Raw genomic sequence first — 16,511 nt, forward strand, 5'->3', positions numbered from 1 at the left:
GAAAAACTATAAGGAATTGGAATGTCGTTTTGGGTTCGTTTGAAAGCTGAGGATGTTAGCTTCATAATGACATTGAAATTCACATTAAAATCAAAAGTTACAGAGGTTTTAGTGAAGGTAGATTATGTCTCAAAATAGTCAAGATTTCAAAAATGAAAGATGCGCTTTAAAGATTAGGGACCAAGATGAACGTATACTAAGGGGCTATGAAAGTGCAAGATACCCAACGGGACAGCCACCAGAACAGGGCACCTTCCACCCTGACTTCTGTCCACCAGGACCCTTGACCTTCTTCAGAAAAATATCAGCGCACAGATGATTATCACTACAATTATCACAGACTGAGAAGGATTCAGGATGGACACAAGATTGTGTAATGCACAGTTCTGGATAGGTTGAAATGGATTGAATAGGATTACTTTGAACTAAGAGATGACTATGAACAGTTCTATACTAAATACTCACTAATATGGCTTTGGAATGAAATGGGCCCGTCAAAGATTTGGTCAAGGGTTTGGCTGGGATTCGCTTGCCACCGGACAGGTCTCAGGCGCTTGGTTCTGCTCTCAGCAAGGCACTCTGGTCTGCACGACCTCTTGGACTGGATCTGACGGGTTCTGGGTTACAGCTCTGCTGGACTGATCTGGATCTTGGGTTCTAGCAAGGGTTCTTGGCCAGACGCAGCAAAACAGCTCAGCCAGGCTGTTGAATGGTTTAGTTAGATTAGGCCTCGTGGAAGTTTAGGGGTTAAATCAGCTTACAAGATTTTTACAGGCCTGCTGAAAAGAGTTCAGCTTTTTGGGTTAGGCCTATGCTTCAGGGTTCTGGAGTCTTGTTCTGGAGTCTAGAGATGGGTTCTTCCTGCAGAGTGCTTCACCAGTTGATCAGTGATGGATGAATGTGTCTGTGTTTTGCCTGTCCTCTGCAGTCCCTATTTATTCATTTTCCAAAGTGGGTGGGGAGGCTGATTGTCGATGCCCAACCCTCTAAGGATCTGATAGGTCAAAGAATTCCCCCTCTCCTGATTTGAGAAAGGAACAGTGTGTCATGATATGTCATGTTTATGGCTTAGGGAGAAAACCTCCCCTTTGTCTCTGTACAGTATATCTTATTTTTCATAAAAAACATATTTACAATATGCACAACTTGTTCATAATACATATTTACATGATAGATCGACTAAGGTACGTTTCTGTCAAAGTCTCATGTTCCTACGAGTTTTGGTAAACAAATTACACATTTTCGGATCTGTACAATTTTTTACACATACATGCACATACCCTCTGGGCATATTCCTGTAATTTTTCATGTTCCTAGCATAATTACAACAGCCACAATATAAAAAATGTCATGGTTCAGTCACAGAACATCGCACATATTCCAGATTAGTTTTGAACTGTGAGGGAATTTTTCATTTTAATACCCTATACATCCCATATTTTTATCAGTTCCGTACAATTTGCTATAATTCTTTTTCTAAAACATACATTTACTTTAGTTTCAAATCCACATTTTCAGTCTGGCCCACCTCCAAGGCTCAGCTGAGTCAGAGAGTCACATGGTCTTCTTCCTGCCAGGGCAGTTGATGTCAGTCACACCCGAATTAGCATTTTCATTCAGCTCAAGGGAGTCCTTTGTCTACACTCAGAGCAACATGCCAGAGTTTCCCTCCCAGTTCCTTTCACACCAGCCTGCCAGTTTCTTAGCAGAGAGCAGGGGGAAGATTCCTTTGTTGGGTAAAAGGGTTTGGAATGTCTTTGAAGCTCAGTGTGGGAAACCTCTTGGAAGTTTAGCTGAATCAGGCTACCTTACAGTAAATGGTAACATTGTTCTTTTGTGGAAATTAAAGTTACAAATTTAAAATAAGCAAACATATCTTCAATTCCAGCCTTTTTCCACATGAAAATCAAAGTGTGGCACCCCATATTGCATTTGATGGAAGTCCCTTCTTTGGCATATTTAGCTTTTAAGACACAAGTTTCACCTGTCAGATTTAGAGATCGCCAGTGTCTGATGGAGGTGAGTAACGGTATTGCACCCATTTTCAACATAATTTTCCAAGTAAGCAATCTTCAATGTGGATTTTCTTCTGATAAGTGTACTTCTGTGGACATTGTATTTATGTGGATTCTTTAAGTAGAATGATGTTTAACACCCAACAAGGAGGTTGGATCTTTTGGGTGGTTTGTGAGCCATGATTTTTGCAAATTTGATAACCAAGAAAAATGGATTTTCACGCAGGTCTGTGTTTCTTTTGCAATCAGTCTTGCTCTGTGTGCAGCCAAATGATGGGTTTTGGCAGTGGTCTCCTGTGTTAACACTGAGATAGGCAAAAGTGGATGGCGGCCTATTTTTCAAATTTTTACTGCACATTTTTGGGTGATTTTTAGCAAGCAGCATGCTTTCCGGCGGCCATTCTGATGTTCTGATGCAACCAATGCACAGTAATGTTGCAGGGCCTGGACTAGTGGGTTGAAACATCCCACACAGTTCACCATAGAAAATGCAACGTGTTCCGCTAAGTGCGGTATAAACCAGTCTTCAGCGATCGTTGCTGCTAGATTCCCTTTTGACATGTGCGCTAGATAATGCAATTGTTCCAATGCTATTTTTAAAAGGGGTATAAGCATCACCGGTTTACCAGTGCTGTCTTGTCACCACAATCTCTGGAGGGGTTTAAAGAACACCCTCATCGCTTCCAAAGATTTTTCTCCTCCTGTGGTGCTTCCCCTTGGAGTTACTATAACCCTCAGGTTTGCTTTGTGGAACAATCATTCTCTCATGCACATCAGTTATGTCCACATTCATTCTTATTTTGTCCTTGGTCGCAATACGCTTGGCTGCCGTGTCTGCTGCTTGATTTCCTTGTGAGATAAAATCTGTCCCTTTCGTGTGAGCGGTGCATTTCACGACTGCTATGCCCACTAGGAGCTGTAGTGCCTTAATCAGTCTGTCCAATAGGGCTGCGGGCTGCACTGGCGTGCTGTCCGCTCAGAGGTAGCGACTCCTTTTCCAGCACGCTAAGCCTGTGTGCACTGTTGATGTCACATAGGCGAAGTCACTGTACACCGTCACTACTTGGTCTGCGTGATTCTCAATAGCGAGTATCCACACCAATAATTCTGCAGCTTGCACTGAATAATGAGATGATAATCGTGCATTAATGAGTACCTGAAATCCTCCATTTGCTGTGAGCAGTGCCTGTATATCTTTGCCCATCATTTTAATCGATTATTGAGGAACCATCAACAAAGATGATTTCTCCTTCTTCTAATGCATTTTCTTTCACTCTGGGAATTTCATCATAGAATTCTTCATAGTTCACGCAGTCATGGATTGGCTCTCCATCAGTGACTGGCTCTGCTATAAACATAGCTGGGTTCACTATCTTATATCGAATTATCTTAATTGATGGATTTGTCATGATCACTTCATAAGCAGAAGCTCTCAGAGATGTCAATGTGCCTTTTGGTTTCTCTATAATGGCAAATAATGCATGCTCGACGAACAACTTCATTGAGCATCCCATCACAATGGTTGTAGCCTTCTCTATGGCGAACGCTGCAGCAGCTAAACTTTGTTCACAAGGGAAGTGACCTCTCATCACTGGGTCTAGATTTCCACTGTAGTACGCCTGGGGCTTGTACCCGAACATGGTTCTTGTGTGAGTACTGCCGTCATAACACTGCCATTCATGTGTGAAAACAGGTAGAATTCCTCTGTATAATTGGGAATCCCTAAAACTGGTGCCGTGCAAATGGCTTTTTTGAGTTCGACAAACCCTTCTTCCATGGTCTCGGTCCATTCCATTTTTTCTTTCGTCACCTGTGCTTTCTTTAGGGCCTGTAACAAGGGATTGGTAAACAAGCTGTAGTCAAAGACCCATGCCCTGACATAATTGCATAATCGTAGAAAACTCAGCATCTCTTTTATCGTGTGCGGCTTGGCTGTTTTTAATACGACTTCAGCCCTTTCAGGGATAACCCTTTTCCCCTCATGTGCGATTAGCTGGCCTATGTACAGCACTTCTTGCTGACAATATTGTAACTTCTCTTTGTAAACTTTATATCCTTTCTCAGCCAATATAGTGAACAGATGAATAGAATTGTGTCTGCACTTTTCCTCTGTCGTGCTGCAAATTAAGATATCATCTTCATTTTACAAGACAACACTCCATTGCAATATTGCTTACGTCCATCTGCAGGACTCTGTTGAAAATCGAAGGGGACTCACAGTACCCTTGAGGTAACCTTGTGATTTTTACATGCATTTGCCTGAAAGTGAATGACGTCAGATCTTGTGATTCTTTGTGCAAAGGGATTGAGAAAAATGCATTTTTCAAGTCAATCACTGTGAAATATTTTGCCTCAATGGGCATATTTCATAGGATTGTGGACGGGTTAGGGACTAGTGGGAACTCAGCCTCTACAATATCACTTAATGGCCTTAGGTCCTGCATTAAACGCCAAGACCCTCCCTTTGATTTTTTGATAGGGTACAATGCAGTATTGCATGACGACTCTGACGTCACTAAAATGCCCTGCTCCATCATGGCAGAAATTGTCTTGAAAATGCCTTCATCTGCTTCCCTAAACATGGGATATTGTCGCGCTTTTGGTAAAATTGCTCCTGGTTTCAATTTAATCTTCACTTCTCCTACTCCTTTTAACAAGCCTACATCATAAGGGTTTATGGTCCACACTGAGACAGGCAGCTGGGCCATGTCGTCATCTAAATATTCAGGACGTTTTTGTGCCAGCATCATTCTCTGGGGCACCTCTCTTTTGATTGTTCTCACCCAGAAAACGAGATTTACCTCACCTGTTGTTTCATCTACACCTGTTTGTTCATCAAACAGATCGTCATCAGTGATGTCAGTCAATCTGTACCCATCCTCAATGGCGATTACTGTGCACCATTGTCTGCCTTCATCATCACAACCATCGATCAAAGCCATTTTCCCTCGTAGTATGGCTGTGTGTATTGCCAAGGGAAATACTTGTCCCTTTTCCTCGTGCATAGGTATTCTTGGCCTAAATAAAAACTCATCTGGGGTTCTCATGGTTTTGTCTGCAAGACCTGGTAGCCCTGCAAATAGTATGCATAGTCCATATTTCTGGTTCCAATGGGACAGCCCTCATAGCTGTTTGTCCCAGGTATGCTCTAATCATTTTGCATACGTTCAAATAATTCATTCCTGGAGTCCAACATACTATGCCCTTCTCCGTGAACAAGATTGTCATGTATAACTTCGTCATTAAGTCTCGTCCCAATATATTTACTGGGTTTGCCTTGAATATAGCAGTGCACATTCATGTCACATTCTCCTATAGAGACTGGAAGTTCATCTGTAAAAGGAACACGACTGTGAAGCCCTGACTATTTATGGCATCGCCGGACAAGGAAAACTTGCCTTCACTTATACATGAGCGTTTTGCACCTGTGTCAACTAAGAAGGAATTTTCTTTATCCCCTATAATGACGTCAACCCATGGTTCCACATGAGGGTTTGGTGTCACTGATAGGCTAGAACACATCAGGTTTCCCAGTGAGCTGTCCTAATCCATATATAACTTTGCCCCATGCTGCGCGAATGGACTTCCTCCATCACCAGTGTTATTTCTTATTCCAGAACTCAGTACCTGTCCTGTACTTGTTTGTAAAAGTTGTATCGGCGACTGTTGAGACTGTCCTTGTGGAAAATTGATCAAGTTCTGAGGTTGCAAGCTTTGCTGTGCTCCTGGCGCTTGATGTCGCACCCTGCGATTTTGTGCATCTCCATTTCCATGCTGCTGTAAAAACACAGGTGGATTCACCATTCCTATTCTTGTTCCTTGATCGTTTTGCACCATGCCTTGACTTCTGCATGTGCGTGCTAGATGCCCTGTCATCCCAAACGTCCAAAATATTGGCGGTGGTCTGATAACTTGCCCATTTGACATGTCCTGATTGCTGTTTTACATGTTTTTAAAACCTCCCTAATTACTTTGAAAACCTCTCTATACTCTGCAATCCTCTTCCTCGAAAGCCTCTCCCTCTGGGGTAAAACCCATTACTGCCCCGATTAACCTGCTGTTGATTATTGACCTGCTGTATGTTCGATCCGTCTGTGCTAGTTATCATTGCCCCTTCAATGGCATATTTTGACAATTTTTTCTGTACTAATTTTGCCTCTTCAACTTTTCGTGCAGCCTCTTTTTTGAGATTCTTCTCTTGCAGTAACCTGCAATAGTCAGCTAGGGTCACCTGTATTTCAGACCACGGTTTGGCCTCGATTCCTACCAATTTCTTGAGCTGCTTCTGTACCTGATCCGGCAGAACTTGGCATAATATATGATAAAACACAGGTAAAGATTTCCCCCAAGACTCCTGCATTTCCAGCACCCATATGTCTTTGAAATTCTGAATGTAAAGCAAAGGATCATCTGACTCCTTCATTTTTTGGGTCATTATAGCTCCCATGTTATATGTATCCAGGTATAGCAATCGTAATGCTTCCCATACCGCGGGTCTGCAGTTGTTAAATGGAGCTCCATCATGCGCAGTATTAACTGTAGTCATGCCAGGATAACCTGCTCGTGTCCACACATCATCAGCCAAGTATGGCGATTAAAAGACCCTTGATGTCCCCAATAGCTAACGTGTTCCCTCCTGTCATTTTTTCTAGCTCATGTATCCACTTTCCACCGGGGCGGGTGGCGCAGATGACGTTTCACCCCGCCCTGTGTATATGTTAAGTATCCAATCTAATGGCGGCTCCTCCTCCTTCTCCTCTTGGTACATTTTCCAATGTTCTACACTAGCTAGGCGTTTGTCTAACTTTTTGCCAGTGTACGTGGCGTGCAAATATGTTGTCATGTGTTGCAGGATCGTTTTAGATAGCGATCCACCCTGGGGCCATGGCATAAACATTTTGTGGCCTGTTCCTTTAACTTATTCTGCACTGTACTTTTTCAGCTTAGGTGCGTGTTTTGGCAGCAGTTTGCACAAGTTTACCAACTGTGTAACGTCTCCATGCTTAAATATGTTTATCTTCTCTTCATATAACACTTTGTTATGCTTTACGTTTCTTAAACAAAACCAACAATATGAGCGAGCACCAATCGCTGCAAGCTCCAGTCCCGTTTTTTCCCAAAAAAATGAGTTTTACTTTTTCAAACAACAACCATCAATTCATGTCATACAACATCCTAACTATACAATCATGTAATTTTCATGCTAATTCCCCCAGAAATGTTCTTACCTCGTGACGTCAGGGAAAAAAAAAATACAAGACAGATGTAAGGGACTAGACAGACTCCGGCTGGCTACATGAATCTCATGCCCCTATCATTATTCTGACATGTAATGTAAGCCCATCCCTTTCAGATCGCCTCTATCATCGATTTTTCTTCCTATTGCGCCCTTCTTTTCAGGTCTTTGAATGCAGGCTTCTTCTAGTGCTACATTAAAGCGTTGGTATCTCTTTGCTCGGGTATCCTTTCCCGGTATCTCTCTGCTCGGGTATCCTTCCCGGTATCTCTCTATTGCTCTGGCCCCCTCGAGTCAATATTTCTTTCCCCTTATATATACGTTATACTCTTACGCTGACCTTATTTTTTCCCCGCCTCCCTCCGTTACCTTCCCTTACTTGTTTTAAGGCATGCAACTTTTTGCCAAAGTATTTAGTCTTTTTTCACTCACCATTCGCATTGTATTCCTCTCTGGATGCTCGGGATCACTGCCTTTGTAACTGCCTCTCCTTGCCTTGTGCTCGATTAGCTGCTCATAGAAGTGGGAAGAGGTCTGTGGGAGAAAGCACAGGTTACTTCAAACCTCAACCTGCAGGTTTTACACTTTAGACTAACCACTATCTATGGGGAGCCTCTCGGTCTACTTAGCCATATGGCAAAGGACTCGTGATATTGCCGAGGATTTAGAGTTACTTATGTCGACAATCAATGGGTGTCTTATCTAATCGATAGTCGATAAACCCTCCTATCTCTGCTACCAAGTGTGCACTAGGACCCCAACCGGCCCATAGAGTTGAGGGTTTCCAAATAGCACTTTAAGATGAGGCAGCAGCACCCATGAGATGGATGGGGATGCAGATTAATACTCTCACATCAAATAAATAATGACAACTCAATGGTTTTCCAAATAAAGTCAGTTTAATGACAAGTACAAAAAACGTGGAGTTCATGAATATCAACAATCGCTCGATCCTCCTTCTCGCTTCAACGACTCCAATTAATTTCATAAAAAACACATCATTTATACTAAAAACCTGTCATCACTGACGTGTAATGCTTAAAATCTGGCATACAATTCTATTGGTTCTAGGAAGGTAACTTTAATATAGGTGTTATATCTGTATATGGTAACGGAGTGAGGGGATTGGATAAACACTGTCAGGTGGGACATTTAAGCCCTTCCTTCAAAATGGCTACTGTAACCGTCACTAAAAGTACAACGTTTCATTGGTTCTCCTAACTATAGGACCCTAGATTACTTGGTCCACTATGGTTGGTTTGGCAACAACCCCACTCATACTTTTCCACTTGCTTAGCAACGTGCAGAATAGCCGCCCATGTGCAGGGAGTTCGTCTGCACCCCCAGCTTCCCTCCAATCATTGCTACAATCAATAATCACCTCAGTGGTCATGTGTCAATTATTTCTTTGTGGTTGGCCTTGAGACTGCTTAAAAAGTTAAGACATATGTGCATGGCACAAGTCCATGCGTAGTTGAGAAAGTTTTATCCCTTCTCGCTCGGCTGGTCACGTGATTCCGACACTGTGAAATCATCTTATGCTTCATGCAATTTGTGTATTTGATTTAATTATGCCAGCCATCTGCCTTCTGTGGCTTATCCTGACCTTTCTGAACAGGATACTCTGTTCTTCTTTTCATAAATTGTATTCACTGATGGGCTATTTCAGCCGATATGACCTTTGCTCCTTGGCACGATTTGCCCTCGTCAGGATTTGGTTGGTGTAGACAGGGTAGGGCCTGAGTGGGCAAGGCCCACCTAAAATCTATAAATTCCCACTCAACAGCACTGTGTAGGCATTAACAGTTGTTAATGAAACTGTGGTGTGGCCAACTAGATTAGCTTCAGGCCCCACTTGTTAGGCAATCCTGGCTATGCCTCTGTTGTCCACAAGGTCAAAGGCTGCAGGCAAGCCTAGCAGCAGGAGGAGGGCTGAGTTGCCGGCATCTTTAATCTCATACAGTTGGTACTTTAGATCCAGCAGAATAGATTCAGTACTATTACATGGACGGAAGACAGATGGGCACAAGCCCAGAAGGTTGTTGGATTCCAGGTAGAGCTGGATCTGTAGATAAATCGCACAATCCAAGATTTTCAGAAGGCAGGTGTTCCCACTCCCCTACACACAGCTCAGGTGTTCTCCCTCACCTGCACACATCTCAGTCTTAACCTAGACTGGAACAAAAGGTATGGCACTGTGAGGGAGGCGTTCCCACTCACCTGCACAAAGCCCAGCCTTAACCTAGACTGCAACACAATGTATGGCGTGAGAGGCAGGTGTTCTCACTCACCTGCACACAGCTCAGTATTAACCTAGACTGGAACACAAGGTACGCCACTGCAAGGCAGGTGTTCACACACACCTACACACAGCTTCGTCTGAACCTAGACTGGAACACAAGGCACGGTACTGCGAGGCAGGTGTTTCCCCTCACCTACACACAGCTCAGTCTTAACCTAGACTGGAACACAAGGCATGGCACTGCAAGGTAGGTGTTCACACACACCTGTCACACAGCTTAGTCTTAACCTAGACTGGAACCCAAGGCACGGCAGTGCGAGTCAGGTGTTCCCACTCACCTGCACAGAGCTCAGTCTTAACTTAGACTGGAACCCAGGGTACGGTGTGAGAGGCAGGTGTTCTCACACACCTGCACACAGCTCAGTCTTCACTTAGATTGAAACCAAAGGCACTGAAGGCAGGTGTTCACATACACCTGCACAGAGCTCAGTCTTAACCTAGACCCCGGGTAAGATAGCTCAGTGGGTTGAGCGCTCGCTGCTGTGATCTGAGTGTGATCTGCAGGTCGGAGGTTCGAATCCCGGCAAGGCCAACTCAGCATTTCATCCTTCCGAGGTTGATAAATGAGTACCAATTTCAGTTGGGTGATATTGTATGTAAATATGTGCTCTGTAAAGTGCTTTGGATTAAGGCGCTCTATCGATAACACATCATTATCATTATCATTATACTGGAACACAAGGTACTGCACTGCAAGACAGGTGTTAACACACCTGCAAACAGATTTGTCTTAAACTAGACTGGAACCCGAGGTACGTCACTGCGAGGCTGGTGTTCCCACTCACCTGCACACAGCTCAGTCTTAACCTAGACTGGAACACAATGTACGGCATGAGAGGCAGGTGTTTTCACTCACCTGCACACAGCTCATTATTAACCTAGATTGGAACAGAAGGTACGACACTGCAAGGCAGGTGAACACCTGCACACAGGTTAGTCTTAACCTAGACTGGAACACAAGGCACAGCAAAGCGTGGCAGGTGTTCCCACTCACCTAGACACAGCTCAGTCTTAACCTATACAGGAACCCAAGGCACGGCACTGCAAGGCAGGTGTTCCCACTCACCTGCACACAGCTCAGTCTTAACCTAGACTGGAACACAAGGCACGGCACTGCAAGGCAGGTGTTCACACACACATGCACACAGCTTAGTCTTAACCTAGACTGGAGCACAATGTACAGCCTGAGAGGTAGGTGTTCTAACACACCTGCACACAGCTCAGTCTTCATTTAGATTGGAACCCAAGGCACTGAAGGCAGGTGATCACACCCACCTGCACACATATTAGTCTTAAGCTAGACTGGAACCCAAGGCATGACACTGTGAGGCAGGTGTTCCCACTCACGTGCACAAAGCTCAGTCTTAACCTAGACTTTAACACAGGGTAGGGCACTGGTGGGTAGGTGCTCTCACACACCTATGCAGAGCTCAGTCTTAACTTAGACTGGAACACAAGGCATGGAGTGAGTGTCAGGTGTTCCCACTCAACTGAACACAGCTCACTCTGGAGCAGAGTGTCCTATCCTTTAAGAAGAAAGAAAGCCATCTTCAGGAGAAAGAAAACATTATAAAACCTTGTGAGGGGGACAATCCCGTCACACCCGAGCAAGGTGTCCTTCACACCTCAACTTGGGTGGGAGGATCGCTCAGGAGCAACATGCTTACCTTGTCTTTACAGGTTCGATATCTGCCGCCGCTTAGAGGCTCCTCTCTGGCAAAAAGGGTGATGTAAGATCCCAATTCTTTTTTTGTTAACTTTGTCTAGGCCTCTTTGACAAAAAGGGTGATGTTGAAAGATTAAAGAATATTGAGGCTTAACACCAAATAATAGAAATACGCTGATCATGAGGTCAAAGTATAATGTACATTTATTAACAGGCAGCTGTCTGGCTCTCAACACACCACAATGTGTGCAAGCAGACACCGTGAGATTTGAGAGTGCTGGACATTTCAAAAACTCAAGTATTTAACAAGTTTTCCACAATCCCAGACACATCATCCAGCCCACCTTTGTGTAGTACATTTACCTAGGGTTCATGGCCTATCCACATAACTAAGTCATGCTTAAACATCTTTGAATAGTTTGTTGATTTCCTTTAAACATTTCACATGTTTTCCAAATATAAGACACAAAGGTAATATTCCTTATTTTGCTTGCTTATATTTGTCTATCATTTGTTCTTGAGTTTGAAGTCTGCTTAGTTTCAAGGAGCAAAAACAGAGATTTCTGCAAGAAGAGCACATTCAACTATTCATCATTCCACTTTGCTGTTTGATCGGAGAAGGCACTATTGGAACAGATGGTATCTAAATTACTGATTAGTACGGCTTTTGTTTAACTCCAAGGTATCTCAGTGTAGGACAATCAATCCACTTTTAGCAGCTTCAAAATTCTTATCTACGTTGACATCATGGAAACAGTACAAAGTTCATCTTGCTCTGCTGGAGCCAAAAACACAATTCTAAACATGGGACAGAAAGCATGAGGCAATCAAAACGGCGGATGACTCAAAATGGCGGCATAGTCAGCCTGTTTCAGGTTCATTCAATGCAATTTATAGTGCAATGTGAATGTGCTTAGGCCAATTGTTTACTATCAGGCGGTATTCATGCAAAATATACTTTTTACAATGTAAGATCACAATTCTTTTTTTTGTTAACTTTGTCTAGGCCTCTTTGAGTGCTCCCCCTCCAAGCCCTCCCCACAGCACACCGGGACACCGGACACATTGTTCCCCAGGCCTGATATATTGTGCTTCCATACTGGAAGGCCCTCTCTCTCTCCTGAAATTGACCTTCTTGAGAACTACACACAACCTTGTGCAAACTTATTGCATAGGCGAGAACAAAATCTCCGCCCAGGAGGGTTGTGCTCGCCATCACCTTTATGCAGGACATAATGCAGCTGCCTATTATGGGGAGGGGTAATCTCTTGTTTGAACACAGCATTTCGAGTGCTGGCAGTGGTGTAAAGAGCAATACAAACGTGCAAAAAAGAAATGGTGATGTCATGGCTTCTTCTATCTCACCTCTACTTTCAACCTCTTTATGCTCAGCCCATTAATAGAGCTTGTAGAGGTGCAAAGCACTGCAATGACCCAACATAATATCAGTATACAGTGGCACAACAACTATTGGACAGACTGGGCATTAACCCACCTCGCACCTCTCTGCCAAAATGATGGGTTACCCTGACTTGCAAGGGCTGACCTGCAGAGTCATTGAAGGTCAGGGCAGGACACAAACAATGAGCAGTTAACAAAGGCCCAGCAATTACTAATGTAAAGCATTTTTTTGTTAGCAACTGGATTGGTATACATACATTTTTAGGCAATTGAAATCGCAATGGCGTGTTAATATGTGGGGGCAGGAGTCCATAAGTGTGTAGTTTCAGACTTGGACAGAGTTAACCGCTTGTAACATTTGAGCTGGCCCAGACTAGTCTCATTAGAATGTGCAAAGAAATTAGATGCGCCCACACAAGTAAGCTCCCCCCACAGTCTCTGAAGTTAGCCCTGCTCCCAATATTTGAAGGGTTATTCGTTGCTCCCTAGCCCCCGAAAGTTTAGTCTAGTTGCACCGCTCTAGGGTCCCTGTGGGTGAGGTGCTCCTTCTGTGCTATTTCGACTTTCATTACACTCTATTTGGTTCGTATATGCCCCGCCATCCAACCTGAACGAACACATCTCTGGATTTAAACCCTCAGAAGCAGTGGTCGAAGTGTAGGAAAAGAAGTTGTGGAATTATGTTCCCTACTGGCCTGCAACGCTCCCCACAAATCCATCACCACGAACCCTCCCATGCACAATATAAAACCCCAAAACACATGCTCCTGCTATTTAGGGGAACGCTCAGTGCAGTGCACTGAAAGTGAAAGTTTCAACTTCTTCCTACCCTTTTATTTTAAAACTATACCATTCCGGAACGGTTTCTTTTTCAAATAAAAGTATAGGAACTGTAAAACTTAATTAAAAGAAGTAGAGGAGCACTGCTCCCGACCGCTCCCGCCCACTTCGACCACTGCTCAGAAGCCCCGGCAGGGACCAGAAGTGTGGAGGGTCAAACCAGAACAGGGCGCATGCAACTCCAGCGAGCCTCGCCCCGTGACAATGAAAGCGCCCGAGCGTTCAAGCAGCGCACGGCGTGCCCCCGCGTGGCACGTCAGGAGTCACGAGGAGACAGAACATGCTCGCTCTTTGTCAGAGAAGATTGCCTGTTTGTTTTCATTAATCCCTGATCCTGCATACGTTTGGAAGAGTTTGCCGCATGGCTCATTGGTACTCATAATTGTCTGCCTTTTAATTAACGTCTGTTATTTTGACGTGAACCTCTGTCTGGTGAAAACTCGCATTTAGTTTCTAAATTCTGGCATTTTACTCTGACTCTGAGTTGAGATCCAAATTCCTGTGTGATTCTGGGCTCCAAGGATAACTGGACAGAGTTCGGGGAGACAGTTCGGTTAAATTGCAATTGTACTGAACATTTATGTAGTGTTCGACAGGGTCTGTTGGTGCTTAAGTGGCTACCGTGGCAGCTAAGATACTCTAACGTTCCTTTCAGATAGAGGGGAGCCAATGCATTCTTGTAACAGGTAAGATGTCCCAAGAGAAGTCAGAGGTCAGGCCAGTTTATGATGGACAACTTTACAAAATGGTTTCACAGGACACTTACTAGGATGCAGAGGCGCTCACGAAGCAGCCTGCAATGTGTGCAGTCCGTGTCCACATTACCGCCCTCCTGCACACACACTGTATCCACTTCTTTGGTAACATTAGTCGCAAATGGCATTTTAACACATACACTTTGTTATATCCCATGGGAGTGGTCAATTACTGGCCCATAGACGTCTTGGAAATTCAATAATTGACCCGGAAGTTGGCCATTCAGAGGGGAGGCATCTGATTTGCCAGTCACTGCCACCAGCAGAGCTCTCAGTGCGGTGCTCGTGAGATGAGAGGGAGTGCTGCGCTGAGAGTGCTGCTGCCGGCGCATGGTGCTCCCTCTCAGGGCCGGTGACATGTGCGGCTGCATTTGGCCCTGCACTTTCTAGGACCCCGCACTGAGGGTGCTGTTGACGCCCTCCTTTTGCAGGCAAGCAGCGTGGTCTGTGTGCTTAGAGTACCTAAACTTGCTGCAGTGCACTCTGAGCTCATGGGCGGCACACGCTGCAGCATGCATGATGACGGGGAAGCTTGCTGCAGTGCACTCTGCGCTCATGGGTGGCACATGCTGCAGCATGCATGATGACGGGGAAGCTTGCTGCAGTGCACTCTGAGCTCATGGGCGGCACACGCTGCAGCATGCATGATGACGGGGAAGCTTGCTGCAGTGCACTCTGAGCTCATGGGCGGCACACGCTGCAGCATGCATGATGACGGGGAAGCTCGCAGGCAAATCTTTTTCAAAAGCGGCAGTTGTCCCTCCAGGTTTGGCTCCCTTTTGTTTCTTCTGGTGAGGCAACTTGTCACCTGTCAACTTCCTGCTGCAATGCTAGCGAAACAAATGCCCCCCTTCCAGCGGCCCAATAGGCGCTGCGGGCCTCATAGGCACTGCAGATCGCCTTCTTTCTTAAAGCATAGCGTTTAAAGTGGGTGCAGTTGGCTTTTGAAGGCCTATTTAAGAGATCATTGTTGTGTTAAGAACAGCAAAGGGGCATTTTTATTTTGAAAGCACATTCAAAGCAACAGTTAGCTGCCTAAAAACTGTGCCTTCCTCCAGCACAATTAAACATATTGCACAAAACTGTTTTAGCTATTTGCCTTATTTCCGCATCTTTATAGTTACCAAGCAAAAAAGCGTTTCAGTAGAATGTAACATGTTCCTCTCATTGTATATGAAGCCTGCAAGTGAGCCATGAATATTTACCAAGGATGGGACAAGTTGAGGTTGTCATCCTGGAGACACGATGGGATATTTTCTCTGGTTCTGGCCCTGTACTGATTTTCGGGGCACAAGTTGATACGTGTGGGTTGACAGCTTCTGCCCACTTTTCAAAAGGTAAACGCAACCCCGGTTCTGTGTTTTTGAGGCCAGCAGAAAAAAAAGTTTGCTTGCTCAAGTGTTCAGCTACTAGGATTTCACACCAGGTTGTCATGTTTCCAATGCAGACGCTTACCCACAAGAACACATAAAAGTGCCATTAAAGCACACATCTCATGTTTGGATTATGTTTTCTTTGGAATATTTCATTTTGCATTGTTTGGTTTAAAAGGTGGGCACCTTTTATACTTTGTTAGTGTTGTTATTGGAAATTCTCTTCTTAGATTATTTATCTAAATATATAGAGGTATATATTTTTTTAATAAACATATATATATATATGTATATTACATTGCCGCGATAGCGGCCATGTAGTTATGGTTAAGTTGGTGTTTCCATAGGAAGAGCACTTTTTGGGCGGCTTATAACTTCGCTCCCCCTGGACGAATCCGCACCAAACTTTACAAAAAAAGTATATGGCCCACTCTGAATTTTGCAAAGTTTGGTGAAGATTCGTCCAGGGGGGGAAAAGTTATAGGGGGGGTCCCAAAACTTTTTTTTCCCCATAGACTGAATGGGAAAAAACTTTGCGCACGGCTACAGCTCGAACCGCTGGACGGATTTACACCAAATTTGCGGCAGGAGCGGCGGCCTGGTCCCGAAAGCGTGCTTTTGCAAATTTGGTGTAAATCCGTCCAGTAGTTTTTTAAAAAATGACCAAAATGTAAGGCAAAAAAATTAGTGATATCTGTGTTCGCTTCGCGGACGGACTTCCCTGTTCGCTCCGCGGACAGCACCCCGATTGGCCCAGCGGCTTGCGTCATGTCCGCGGACATGTGACGTGTTCGCTGATTGGATGGCGAGGGGCGTGAAGCGCGTCAGATTTTCTGTGGCGCCCGCCATCTTGTATTCGCCGTCGACCGCGTACAGCGCGGTGAAACGTGGATAAAAAATTGTATTTAGTGCCCTGTGTTGGT

The 16,511-nt window shown here is 44.5% G+C and overlaps 1 protein-coding gene across 1 annotated transcript in view; it reads left to right on the forward strand.

Moving 5' to 3' along the window:
• The window catches only part of PAPPA2 (pappalysin 2), a 1,097,660-nt gene that overhangs the window by 263,906 nt on the left and 817,243 nt on the right, over positions 1 to 16,511 (forward strand). The window lies entirely within an intron of this gene.

Source organism: Ambystoma mexicanum, chromosome 1q (assembly GCF_040938575.1).
Source record: "Ambystoma mexicanum isolate Mex_15411 chromosome 1q, UKY_AmexF1_1, whole genome shotgun sequence".
NCBI lineage: Eukaryota > Metazoa > Chordata > Amphibia > Caudata > Ambystomatidae > Ambystoma > Ambystoma mexicanum.